Source organism: Lolium rigidum, chromosome 3 (genome assembly GCF_022539505.1).
Source record: "Lolium rigidum isolate FL_2022 chromosome 3, APGP_CSIRO_Lrig_0.1, whole genome shotgun sequence".
Lineage (NCBI taxonomy): Eukaryota > Viridiplantae > Streptophyta > Magnoliopsida > Poales > Poaceae > Lolium > Lolium rigidum.
Window position 1 is genome coordinate 298,615,779 of NC_061510.1, and position 6,763 is coordinate 298,622,541.

Sequence of the window (6,763 nt, forward strand, 5' to 3'; positions counted from 1 at the left end):
TTTAAATCTTGTCATGAACAACTCAAAATGAGGTAGAGACTCTGGTCATTTAGGTCTCATATGAATTGTTTGATGATATGAAGTCTTTACAATATTAGGATTAAATTGTATGAGGTGCTTCACCTCATTTAAATCATTTTCTTAAATGATGAGTATGAAGAGGTTGACTTAGTCAACCTAGGTCATATAATATTCATAAGAGAAATTAAATCTTAATAAGATAATGAGAGGAAATTATTTCTCTAAGTAATTAAAAGTAACACCTTAATTAGTATGAGAGGAAATTATTTTTCTTAAATAAGAAAAAAAGAACACATCTACCCACTTAATAGTAATGTGTGATGCTAGTTTAATTTGTGTAAATTATATGAGGTGTTTCACTTCATTTAAATCTTGTCCCAAGTACTTTCATATGAAGTTTGGACCCCTGGTCAAATGCTCTCATATGAAATACTTGGAGATTTTAAATCATTTGTAGAAATGTTAAATAGTATGAGGTATCTACGCACTCATTTAAATCATTTTCTCAAATGATGATGATGAATGGTTGACTTAGGTCAACCTGAATTCATGAGTGATTTTTTGAGAAATTAAATCTTAAATAAGATTCAATGAGAGGAAATTATTCCTCAAGAACTATATGGAAACTATCATTTACATATGAAATGAGAGGAAATTATTTTTCCTCAAGCAAGACCACCAGTGCACCAAATTGTATTAATTGTGTGAATAGAATAGTTTGTGTGAATGCATGTGATGTTTAAAATAGCCAATTAATTGCTTGGTGATTGTACCCCATATTCGTATTTTAGATGCTAGTACCGAGGAGTATCAAGAGGAGGAGGAAGTCTACTTTCAAGGAGAAGAAGACCACTTTGACCACCTCAACAACCAAGGCAAGCTATACTCTTGCAAGCTAACACCATTGCAAGTTCTATTGTTGCAAGATAATACTCTTGCAAAGTGCAAAGCTCACCATGAGCAAGGCATTACCCATTTACTTTATGTTCATGATCTTATTTCCCAGTTTTACTTTACAAGCTTTACTTACCTTTGTTTTATCAAAATACTTTTTGATTCATGATTCATTTGGTGAGTATTGGATTAGTACAAGAGTATCAATGTTAGCCTAGAAGCAAAGCAAATTACTTAGCACCCCTCATACTTAGATGCTAGTGCTAAATTAAAAATGACTACTCTAGATGGGAATATGTGAAATGAAATGACTTTGAAAACCTTGGAATGATGATTCATTCTATTGAAAGATTTTGAAGGTGAACATGACTTGTGAATGACTTGGTGAATTTTACGAAAAACTGATGGTTGGGTTCGGATGCGATACCATTCCAATTTGATAAGTACCCCCACAATACCTGATATGGGTAGGGCTTAACTGGAAGTTTATGTATCTTAGTATGGGTTCCCTCTAAACAAGCGTCATCGGGGTTATGCCAAGGGCTGCCCCTAAAGAAATATGGAATGATGTGATATGACGTGAATATGAGGTGAATGTCCGGCCCAAGCCTCGTGCGGTTCCCAGGGCCGACGCTTTGTCTTCACTGGGAGGCCAAGCTCATGGGGAGAGATGCCTATACTAGGGTATGTAAGTGAAAGTTTATGGTTGGTAGTCCACACACAGAGTGTGATAAATCAGGACCAGCTAACCCTGACGGATTATTGCAAATGTTGTGGCACAAGTGTACGACCTCTGCAGAGTGTAGAACTATTCGAATAGCCGCGTCCACGGTTATGGACGGTTGGAAAGGCCATACTGTTCCGTCATCAGACCATTTTCAAAAATGTGACATGTGAAGGGTGACTTGTGATTTGAACTTGAAATAGTGACTTTGACTTGAAACACAACTAAGTTGTGGGAATGACACTAATGTTCCCACTTGAGTTAGTTAGCACATGAAGAGTTTTTATTTCAAATACTTGTGAACTAAAATTGGCTTTATGCAAAAGAAACTAGAGCTTCGCACCCCTTACCGTAAATGTTAGTACTTACATTGTTATTAGTTTGCGAGTACTTTAAAGTACTCACAGCTTTGTCCCTGGCTATTCAAATGGCCAGACTATGAAGAGGAACCACAGTATGAAGAGGATGGACAGCAGGACGTCTACGACAACTAGGACTACTCCTGACGTCAAGCGTTGACCTGTGGACTATAGAGTCCCCTTCTATCTACGCTTCCGCTATGTATTTGTGATGTGTGTTGAAACAATAGTTCAACTATTATTGTAATATTGGATCAGGTGATCTATTTGTAAGACGACTATGGTATGTAATGAATGATGACTTATGATGTTCAACTGTTATGTCTCGCAACAACAATATTCCTGGGATTGCGATGTATGGCATAACAGGCATCTGGACTTAAAAATCCGGGTGTTGACAAGTTGGTATCAGATCCATTGTTTGACCTTAGGAGACCCTAGTTAGAATGGACGTCTGAAAAACTTAGTTTCAAAACCAATGAAGTGAATATTTATGAAAATTTATTCTCACTCTTATCCTTGATAACTTTTTCAAAAAGAGAAATTTATGCTCTACTTTTCTTTGAAATTCTACATAAAATTTTGCACACTTGATCCCTTCACTAAATTACTTATCCTAATTGCTCACAGATGGAGTACCAATGGGAGTTCCATCAGCTTGGTCACGGAGGTGACCTAAAGTTCGAAAAGGATTTGAAGCAACTAGTGGAATATCTAGGACACCCGTATCCCGAGTTCTTCGGAATACCCCTCAATAATCAGTTGGGAGGACCACCTCAGTGGGAAGTTTCTACAGATCTACGAAGAAAGCATGGAGCCCCGGTATGGGAAACCATATGGTTTTCTGTAACGGGAAGCACCTGGAAGGAAGGACTTGTCAGAGCTATGCAAGAAGCCATTGCCCGTCTATGTGGACAAAATGAGAACAAGATCCGGAACACTTGCTTCATCTACTACCCAAGACATGACTCCATGGGAAGATCGATGACCATGCCACCACACACGGAGATGAACCACTATGTAGCACACCAGGACTTCAGGCTGTACAAAACCCGCAGGGATTTGGACAACGCCCTCGCCAAGCACATTACCCGTGAAGACGAAGAATCCACCTGGAAGAGTAGTATCACTCCAGCACTTAAGTAGGTGTGAGTTGTATCAGGAACCCCCTTGTATCGTAGAGCGAATGAATGGTTCTTCAAACCAACAGTGTGTTAGATTTGTAATGTGTGATGTTTGGTATGAATGAAAAAGTGTTGTTGGTTTCTACCCCCTCAACACGACTCAAGTTTTCAAGTTTTGAACTTTTGAACTTTAACTCAAACAAACCCTAGAAATTTCCCTCTTATCTTATCATCTACCTCAATACTCAGATGGCCCCACCAACCCGCAGCACCACCCAAGACGCCATGATGCAGATGCTAGAGATGATGATGGCTGACCGAGAAGTCGAAAGAGCTGAACGACACGCCAACATTGCCGCCCCGCAACAGATTGCTCAGAACAACAACGGCCATGGAAACCACGACCACCCTGGGTCAAAACTGAAGAACTTTCAGAACACCAACCCACCTATTTTCAGCAAGACCGACGAGCCCCTCGATGCCGATGACTGGCTCCAGACAATGGAGAACAACCTGGAAGTTGCGGGAGTTGAAGCCACAGAAAAAGTACTGTTCGCCACCCACTACTCGTCGGGACCCGCACGAGCCTGGTGGACAAGCGCCCGCGCAATGAATGCGGGACAGATGATGAACTGGAAAGACTTCAAGCTGAAGTTTAGCAAGTACCATGTGCCCCAAGGACTGATCAAGAAGATGAGAGACGAGTTCCGTGAACTCAAGCAAGGCAGAATGTCGGTGGTAGAATACCGCGACAGGTTCCTCACCTTGTCAAGGTATGCCCCCGACGAAATCGACACCAATGAGAAGAGGAAGGAGAGGTTTCTGAACGGACTGCACGACGAGATGCAGACTGTACTGGTCAACATTCCCTTTACTGACCTAGAAGCCCTGGTGGACTCCGCCATCCAGATGGAAGGGAAACTTCACCAAGCCAACGAGAATCGCAAACGTCGGATGATAAACCAGCATGGGTCCAGCAATACCCAGAAGTACCGCAACAACTCATCTGGAGGATTTACTCCAAGATACAACAAGCCCACTGCTCAAAATTACCGACCAAACTACACCAACAACCACGGAGGACCCCCGAAGTCCGGAGGCAACAACAACAACAGCCACCACAACAACAATAACCACAACAGCAACAACAACAATGGGACCAACCACAACAACCCCAATACTGCCCAAATGACTGGAAGCAACACTGTTCCCGTCAACCCCAAGGACAAGTCCACCATCAACTGCTATGAATGTGGAGTTGTGGGTCACTACTCCAATGAGTGCCCCAAGAAGATTGCCAAGATTGCCGCCAATACCGCTGCACCTGCTCAGCAACAGTGCCGCTTCGCAGCCCGCAGGAACCAGAACAACCACAATGGCCGCCTCTACCACATGAATGCAGCAGAGGCACAAGAAGCACCTCAGGCCATGCCCAGTATGTCTCCCTGTTAAATCATATCACCCAATCTCTCTTAGGAACCTAACTTTTCTTAAAATCTCAGGACGAGATTTGTTTAAGGGGGAAGGGTTTGTAACATCCCAAATTTTAAAACAAAGAGAAATTGAATTTCCTTTTTCCAAAAATGAGAACCAACAAAAACTTTTCTTACATTGGGTGCTATGCATAGTGCTCATACCTAGTATTTGTGCTTTGCCATGATGAGTGTTATTATGCTTATGTGCTAAACCCAAAAACCCTAAAGTGATCAAGTGAAGATCACCAACCAAATAAAATAAAAGAGAAAGAAATCAAATAAGAAAAACCTTAAACCCTAACATTCTCAAAAATCATTTGGATCTATTTTGAGAAACAAAAATAAAAGAAAAGACATATGTGGGCATATAGCCCTAATAGGTAAATCTTGAACCCTACCCTTATTAGTCTTGTTAAATAGTGGTGAACCATGGGAACCCCACTAAACCCTAAACCTCATTCATCTTGTCACAAATCTTTGAAAAACAAAATAAAAAGAGGTGATCTTAAATAAGAAAAAGGGCATATGCAAGCCTATGGCTACTTTGTGTAAATACTAAAACTTTGTTTGCTTACCTTGTGTAGATGATTGGAAATACCTCAACACATTCTACCAAGTACTTACCACCCAATTCAAGTGAGAATTAAAATAAAATCAAACATATGCATAGAGGTATATGTGGCACTTAGCCAAAATATTAAATATTGACCTAGGCACCCCCATTGTCCTAAAATGGTTTTAACCTTTTACTCAACTCAATCTAACACCAAATAAACCTCACTCTTGTCAAAATGAAGCAAAGAAAAATAAAAGAATAAAAGTTAGAAAATCACAAAACCCTCACATATGGTTTATGCCATTTTTCCAAATCTTTTACCTAGACCAATTTGGCCTTCACCATTAGTTGTATTATGTTACTAAACACTTATTACAACTTTTGGAACCAAAGAAACACAATTCAAATCAAAATCCAACTCAAATTGTGCTCACATATGATGATGGTCAAATCTGCCAACTATATTCTGGTCACTACTTTGAGCCTCTGCAATTCAAGTTTTTCAAACTAAACTTTCCCAATTATTTGCATGTCATCCAAGAGGACATCAAGATGAACAACTTTTGTAAAGACAACCATGCCAAATTACTTTGGATCAAAATCTATGCTCATGTAAAGTTAGGACTTTTTAATATGAGGAACAATCTCACATTTAGCTAATTTGCAATTCTTTGATTTTCTAAATTCCACCACCACCTCTCATTCTCTTTGGTCATTTACAACTCAACCAAATACAACTTTTCCAAATCTTGCAACCTTTTGAACCCATTTGAATTTGGGCAAAATTTGCAATTTACAAATATGGAACAATTCAACACTAACTCCAATAGTGTCCTACTCAACCATAGCTTGCCCCATTTCACTCCACCTTGCTCCCCTGCCCCTCTCTGCCTCACACCACCACATAAAAACCTAAGAAGGGCAAGCATAGCATGCATGTGCATGACCATGCCGGCCATGCCGCACCTCCTCTCACCTCCTTCCTCCTCAGTACCATCCCTGCTGTCCCAGGACGCCACCGTACCTCCCTAGCACCACCTAGCACCGCCACTGTTGAGGAGGAGGCCGACAGCCGTCGGAACGCGCGCGCCCAAGGACTGCCACGCATGCCGATGACGTCGCCGCAGTGCACGCCGCGGACGTCACTGGACACCTACCGCCTCGCCAGCACACGCTCGCCCTGGCCCTTCCCTCGACGCCTTGAGCATCATCGTGCCACCGCGGATGCGCCAGACACGCTCTCGACCGCGACCCGTGACCGCCGCCGCCGGAGACGACGACACGATCCCGCCGCATCCGCACCAGTACGCGCCCTTGCCCGACCGTCGTACCCTCGCTGTACCATGCCATTAAGGCTCAAAGTACCGCCATGACGTCGCCTACCTCCTGCGTCCCTTCCTCGCTCCTTCGCCGCTGTGGACCGACGACCTCGCCGTTGACCTCGCCCGCGCCTCACAGCAACCCTGGCATCTATAAAAGGAGGCCCCCTCCCACTGATTTCTTCACACCATCATCGTTGCCTCACTTCCCTCGCCCTCCTCGACCACTTCCCCTTCTCGATTCATCACCGGAGCTCCCCAATTTAACCGCCGGAGCCCGCCAGTACCTCA